Source organism: Triticum dicoccoides, chromosome 1B, assembly GCF_002162155.2.
Source record: "Triticum dicoccoides isolate Atlit2015 ecotype Zavitan chromosome 1B, WEW_v2.0, whole genome shotgun sequence".
In the NCBI taxonomy this organism is placed as follows: Eukaryota; Viridiplantae; Streptophyta; class Magnoliopsida; order Poales; family Poaceae; genus Triticum; species Triticum dicoccoides.
The window spans coordinates 531,179,310-531,187,287 of record NC_041381.1 but is presented as its reverse complement, the minus strand read 5'-3'; positions in this window follow the sequence as shown (position 1 = coordinate 531,187,287).

Genomic DNA, 7,978 nt, shown 5'->3' with positions numbered 1-7,978 from the left:
GTCAACCTATGTACTCCCTCCTTTCCGGTTTATAGGGCTTATCTCAAAATTTTAGTTTTTCCATTTTATAAGGCTCAGTTTGGTTGTTTTCCATCACATGTTCAAATTCCAAGGTGCATTAAATCATTGCATGCAAGTATTAAGAGAAAATTGACCAATGCATGTACTTTATGCATGCATGCATTGCAATTAATGCATTGATAAACATAATTTTTTGAGGATAACAAGAGCATTAATTAGATGCTTTTGCAAAACTACAAAAAGTATTTCACCACTCGCCATCTACCTTGATTGATGAGATTTTTGAATTGAGCATTATAAACCGGAAAGGAGGGAATAGTCAATAAACGAGAGATTTGCACAAGAAGCGGCCGACAGCTGGGACCAAGCAGCTCGAGCAGTATTTGTGTTTTTGAGGTGTGAGCACTGCAGAGTTTTTTGATGTTTACCCCAGATATTATTTTTTCTCCTCTGAACAACAACGAAAACATCGCTGCAGGTATTAACTGGGCGGGCTGTGGCCCGTCTAGCCCAGGCCAGATATCCAGCCCAGTTATTAATTTTTTTCAAGCTGAAAATGGCTAGGCCAGCTATACTTTTTTTGAGGAATACCCAAGCAAGGTCAAGTTGTTATTCTCCGCCCCGCTGGGCTGCAAATCTTTCCTAGGAGGGATGCATTAGGCTTAACAAGAAAATGGGATTTAAGAAATAATAAATGGGATGTAATTATAAAAACTGGGTAGTAACTATGAAAAATGCACCAAACAGTGATTACTTTATAAAATATTATTTTTGGAATATTGAAAATTTTAATTTCATTAATTGTTGCAAGCGCAATGTTTCGTTGGATTTTTACGTAATATAAATTTATATTGAAATTGTATTTAATCTGACTAGAAATTTCGGGATAAAAATATTCGGATCACATCAAAATGTGGGAAATTTTATTGAATTCTGTTTTGAACGGTTGGTTGAAATGGGTTGTACTTCTAACAAAATGTAAATGGGATGTAGTAAATTCCATTAGAATTCAAAAATGGGCTACACATTCTTACAAATCTTAAATGGGCTATAAGTTCTCTGCCACACACTTCTGTCCTTACTAAGTTGACGCGTCCCCTAAAAAATAGAGTTGACGCGTATGCAAGGCTTGTCAACTTATAGTCAACACACGGTTCTAACAGCAGTGGCCGTTGGATGTCCATCCAACGGATGCCGTGCTTCTTCTTCAATCTCGGATATTCTAGCTTCACCCGCCCAAAAAATGATTCCTCCCCCTGACATCTGGGGCGCACCATTTCGGAAGCTGACCTATGGGCCTACTAAGTTGACGTGCCAAGGGCTTTGTCAACTTAGTCAATAATAAACGATTCTAGCTGCAGTGACCGTACGATGTCCATCCAACAGCCATCGTGCTTCTTCAATCTCTGGTCTTCTTGCTCCAGCCGCCCAAAGCAGCGCCGGTCGTGCTGCCTGCTCCTGCCTCCCATGGCCGGCTGTGCTGCCGCGGAGGCCTCACCGCCCCCTACTACTCCCACCGCTGGCCAGGCCATCCCTCCACTCACCCACACCCCATGTTATTCTGCAGCGACGGCAGCGCAGCCAAACCAGTGAACCCTCATACTCCTCTCCGCGTGTGCATCCACTGTCGTGTCTTCCCCGGCTCCGCGTCATCCCCTTCCTAGGCCTCGCCGTCGTCCACCGTCGTGGTGCTCTCGGCGCGGCGTGGTCAACGTGGTCAAGGAACGACTTCCATCGGACGTGGACTATATGTGGAGAGGCTGACAGCTGGGTCCATGGCAGCCGCAAGGAAGTGCCTCCTTATTACACGTAAAATAATTATTCCTCCACCTGACAGCGTGGACCCACCGGACGGGCCATCGTATTTCGCGAAAAAAATGATTGGCCCCCTAACTGCTGGGACCCACGAGCTACATCTTTGCACAGAAGGAAGTGCGTCCGAAAAAAAAACGATTCGCCCCCCTGACTGCTGGGACCCACCAGCTACATCTTCGCACACAAGGAAGTGCGTTCAAAAAAAAACGATTCGCCCCTCGACTACTGGGACCCACCAGCTACACCTTCGCACGCAAGGAAGTGCGTCCGGGCAAAAAAAATGATTCGCCCCCCTGACTGCTGGGACCCAGCAGCTACACCTTCGCACGCAAAGAAGTGCGTCCGGGCAAAAAACGATTCGCCCTCCTGACTGCTGGGACCCAGCAGCTACACCTTCGCACGCAAGGAAGTGCATCCGGGCAAAAAACAAAAACAAAAGATTCGCCCCCCTGACTGCTGGGACCCACCAGCTACATCTTCGCAGGCAAGGAAGTGCCTGATAGTCGGGACCCACCTGGTCGAAGCATTTGTAGCATTGTCATCCTGGTCGCGAACGTGTACGTACATACTAGTCGATGTAGAGGCACGCACGTGTCGTAGTAGAGGCGCACACGTGTCGTAGTAGAGGCGCGCACGTAGCATGTACACATACGTACAGCGGCGAGGGTGCAAGAAAGAAAATACGGCCACATACGTACATACGGGCAGGATCTCGAATGCCTACTCGCGCATACGTACATGGCTGGGTCGGAACGGAGAAACAGCATCGTCGTCGTGTTCATGGGGAGCCAACCGGCTGGGTCGGAACGGAATGCGTGGTCGTGTTCATCAGGAGGGCTTGGACGGAATAGGCGATGGAAACGAGGCCTGGCATACCACACAACGGAGGAAACGAACCTCCTACGTTCGGAACGAGGTCTTGTTGATCGGGAGGGGTGTGGCGTACCGCAAAACGGAGGAAACGGACGATATATGGTCGAAACGGGGGTCCTGTTGATCGGGAGGGGTGTGGAGTACCGCAAAACGGACGAAACGACTTGTGTTGGAGCGCTATGGTCGAAACGGGGGTCCTGTTCATCAGGAGGGGTGTGGTGTACCGCAAAACGGACGAAACGGACTTGTGTTGGAGCGCGACGGTCGAAACGGGGGTCCTGTTCATCGAGAAGGGTGTGGCCTACCGCAAAACGGGACTCCACGGGATACTGTTCATCTCCACCGTCGACTTCCTCCAGCCTCCACGGGCTACCGTCGACCTCCTCCAGCCTCCACGGGCTCCTATTCATCCAGCCTCCACCGCGCACTACTCCACCGGCTACTGTTCAACCACCCCTCCACCGTCTACTATTCATCCAGCCCTCCACCGTCTACTGTTCATCCAGCCCTCCACACCACGGGGTCCTGTTCAACCACCCCTCCACGGCCACCCCTCCACCGTCTATTGTTCATCCAGCCCTCCATACCGCGGGGTCCTGTTCATCCAGAGGCAACGCCACCGCTCACTGTTCATCCACCCCTCCCCCCCAACACTCACTATTCATCCAAACGATCGGCTTCAGTTAGCAGCAGTAGCGAAGGAATCACTCCATCGGGTTCAGTTAATAGCCATCGGTCGATCGCTCGGGTTCAGTAATGCGTAGCCTGCAGTGCAATCGCTCGGGTTCAGTTACAGCCAAACGCCTCGCTCGGGTTCAGTTAGAGCCAACGCCTCGCACACACGCACGTACGTGTACGAGAGAAACATGCATCGCTCGGCCCCCGACCTCTCACCGTAACCGGTAACTCCCCGAGATTTTCCTCCCCCTCGCTTCTACCATGGTTTTTTCTGTCATGGATGGCCCAAAGAATGTCATGCAGCTGCGTCTCCGGCCCGCCTAGGATGAAAAGCCCATTTTCTGTCATGGTTTTTTGTCATAGAAGTAGGAGCCCACCACATCTATGATCATACCAGATTTTGTCACAATTATCGTCATAGAAGTGTCATATGTATGACAGAAAAAAATTCGTTCGGCCCAAAATGTCATGGATGTGTCTTTTTTTGTAGTGTCGCAAGGCTGCCTACGATGCCAGCTCTGCTCTGCAGATCAATGTCAAGGTGACTTGATTTCCGACTGAACAGAAATTGTTGCTTTATTATCCGTAAGATGTCCGTGGATGAGCGTTTTGGAATCTTTTATGTGCATCTATCATGAGTCTGCACTTTATATCCATTCACCCACTGGGTGTTTTAACTTTTGTTGAATAGTTCTTCCACTTGAGTCGACTAGGTCGAGTCGAGTGTATCTTTGAACCAGTGGGGGCACGCAGAGTACACCCACTGGGTGTAGTCCCTGAGACCGCCGTCGAATGTTTGATTCGGCTATCAAATGTCTCTTTACAGTTCTTTCACTTGGCGGAACATATTGTGCCGAGTGGGATCCAGGCTAGTGGGGGCACGCTAAGTGCACCCATTGGGTGTATCCCCGAGACCGCGTTCTACTGTCGGTAGTCGGCTGGGGTCTGAGAATCTCTTTCTCTTTTTTATACTCGTGCTGGGCAGAACATGCCGAGTGGTAAATCGGACCAGTGGGGGCACGCCAAGTGCTCCTACTAGGTGTAGTCCCAGAGACTACTGTTGAATGTTTGGTTCGGCAGTAGTCTTAGAACACTTCTTGCTGCAGTTTTGTTGTGATTGACTTTTGTTTCTGTCGACTGTCGTGCCTTATTTGTTGACTGCAGAAATCTTGTCAGCTCGGGGCCCAATTTGCTGAGTTGGAGAAGAAGAAGATTAGTCTCAACCTCGATCTGGAGCTGACCAAGAAGAATCTTCAGAAGGCCAAGGATGATGCAGCTGCTATGGGAGGTAATAACTCGTCGACTGTCCACCTTATAGTTTTTCCCTTTTAGTCTTTTGAATTGAGTGACTCCACTCGAACAGATGTGCGTAGTGAAAACCATCAGCTCCAAGCTCGTCTGAAGAATGTTATTTATTTAGTCAAAATGAAGCAGGCTCTAGAGCAGAAGGACCTTGACCTTGCTGCAACGCAGAGGGAGGCGCAAGAGAAAACAGAACTTGACAACAAGAAGATGGCTTCAGTCAGCAAGTTGGAGAGGAAAACGCCCAGTTGAAGACTGTTGTTAACGAAGCCAACAAAGAAGTTGCGCAGCTGAAGAAGGACAAGGAGGCCCTATCTGACGAGGTTGGAGATCTCACTCGAAAGAGGGGTGAACTGGAGGCTTATCTGGGAGGGCTCGTCGATAAGATGCTCCTGAAGCTTGAAGGTACTTTCTCTTGTCCGACTGATTTGCAACTGTCGAGTCATCATATAACTACTGACTCACCATTTTTCTAGGTGTGCAGAATTCTATCAAGACTTCAAGGCAAAAACTGGGCGAATCGAGACGGACCTAGACCCCATAAACTCTCACGTCAAGGATGAAGTCGCGATGAATGTGATGCGATTGGAGTCTTGTCTGGCCAGTGCTATGGATTATCTTGCTCGTCTGAAAGTGGCGGTGTCGCGGATCGACATGGAGCTCTAGCCCCAAGTGGAGTTCCAGAATGATCTTGAGTCTCTGATGACTCGACTCAAAGAAATCCCTGGTCGAGTGCAAGAGTGGAAGAAGTCGTCTGCTCGCCGTGGCGCTGATGTGGCTCTGTCCTTGGTACGATTCCATTGCAAGGAGGTTAAAGAAGATAAGCTGGCGGATCTCAAGGTTGCCAACACCAAGAAGCTCCAATTCTAGTCCTTCATAGAGATCTTCGTCGATGCTCCCACTCGTATTGCAGACGGCATCGACCTTGACAGCTTCGTCGAGCCAGCAAGCCCTCCTCCTGCCGAGTGAACAAACTTAATGCCTCACCTTTATTTGCCTCGGAATGCCGAGTGATTTTGTAACCATTAAACTCTTTCAGGCCTGATACCTGAGTACTTCTGCTCGTGGTTCTATACTTTTCTAGGTTTAACTGAACTTGGTTTTCCCTAGAATATGGTCGCTTTGTCTTCGCCACTTTTAGATCTTTTAACTCCAAGTGGAGCTTGATTTCTCACTTGGAATAGACGTTGTACTTGTGACGTGGCTCTGACGATGTGCCCGATTGGTACCTCATCGTCCTTGCGGATCAGGATGGAGCGGACGTTGTACTTGTGACCCAGCTCAGACGACGTGCTCGGTTGGCACTGTTGGAAATATGCCCTAGAGGCAATAATAAAAGGATTATTATTATATTTCCTTGTTCATGATAATTGTCTTTTATTCATGCTATAATTGTATTATCCGGAAATCATAATACACGTGTAAAGGCGTTAAAGCTCTACCAAATACGTCCCTAGTAAGCCTCTAGTTGACTAGCTCGTTGGTCAACAGATAGTCATGGTTTCCTGACTATGAACATTAGATGTCGTTGACAACGGGATCACATCATTAGGAGAATGATGTGATGGACAAGACCCAATCCTAAGCATAGCACAAGATCGTGTAGTTCGTTTTGCTAGAGCTTTTCCAATGTCAAGTATATCTTCCTTAGACCATGAGATCGTGTAACTCCCGGATACCGTAGGAGTGCTTTGGGTGTACCAAACGTCACAACGTAACTGGGTGACTATAAAGGTGCACTACAGGTATCTCCGAAAGTGTCTGTTGGGTTGACATGGATCGAGACTGGGATTTGTCACTCCGTATTACGGAGAGGTATCACTGGGCCCACTCGGTAGTGCATCATCATAATGAGCTCAAAGTGACCAAGTGTCTGGTCACGGGATCATGCATTACGGTACGAGTAAAGTGACTTGCCGGTAACGAGATTGAACGAGGTATTGGGATACCGACGATCGAATCTCGGGCAAGTAACATACCGCCTGACAAAGGGAATAGTATACGGGGTTGTTTGAATCCTTGACATCGTGGTTCATCCGATGAGATCATCGAGGAGTATGTGGGAGCCAACATGGGTATCCAGATCCCGTTGTTGGTTATTGGCCGGAGAGCCGTCTCGGTCATGTCTGCATGTCTTCCAAACCCGTAGGGTCTACACACTTAAGGTTCGGTGACGCTAGGGTTATAAGGAAGACTTGTATGTGATTACCGAATGTTGTTCGGAGTCCCGGATGAGATCCCGGACATCACGAGGAGTTCCGGAAGGGTCCGGAGGTAAAGATTTATATATGGGAAGTTGTCATGCGGACACCGGAAAGTTTCGGGGGCATATCGGTATTGTATCGGGGCCAGCGAAAGGGTTCCGGGGGTCCACCGGGAGGGGCCACCCCTCTCGGAGGGCCTCATGGGCCGCATGGGGCAGGGAACCAGCCCCTGGAGGGCTGGGCACGCCCCCCCCCCTTGGGCCCATGCGCCTAGGGTTGGGGGGGGAACCCTAGTGGGGGCGCACCCCCTTGCTTGGGGGGCAAGCCCCCCTCCCTGGTCGCCGCCCCCCCTCTAGATCACATCTAGAGGGGGGCGGCCCCCTTCCCCCTTCCCCTATAAATAGAGGGACGAGGGGAGGGCTGAACACCTGATCCAAGGTGCAGCCCCTCCCCTCCCCAACACCTCTCCTCCTCCGTTGAGCGCTTGGCGAAGCCCTGTCGGAGTACTGCCTCTCCACCATCATCACGCCGTCGTGCTGCTGCTGGAGCCTTCTTCCTCAACCTCTCCTTCCCCCTTGCTGGATCAAGAAGGAGGAGACGTCGTCCGTACTGTACGTGTGTTGAACGCGGAGGTGCTGTCCGTTCAGCACTTGGTCATCGGTGATTTGAATCACGGCGAGTACGACTCCATCATCACCGTTCCCTTGAACGCTTCCGCACGCGATCTACAAGTGGTATGTAGATGCAATCTCTCTCCCATGACTCGTTGCTTAGATGAACTCATAGATGGATCTTGGTGAAACCGTAAGAAAATTTTTAATTTTCTGCAACGTTCCCCAACAGTGGCATCATGAGCTAGGTCTATGCGTAGTTCTCTATTGCACGAGTAGAGCATAATTTTGTTGTGGGCGTAGATCTTGTCAACTTGCTTGCCGCTACTAGTCTTTTCTTGCTTCAGCGGTATTGTGGGATGAAGCGGCCCGGACCGACCTTACACGTACGCTTACGTGAGACAGGTTCGACCGACTAACATGCACTAGTTGCATAAGGTGGCTAGCGGGTGTCTGTCTCTCCTACTTTAGTTG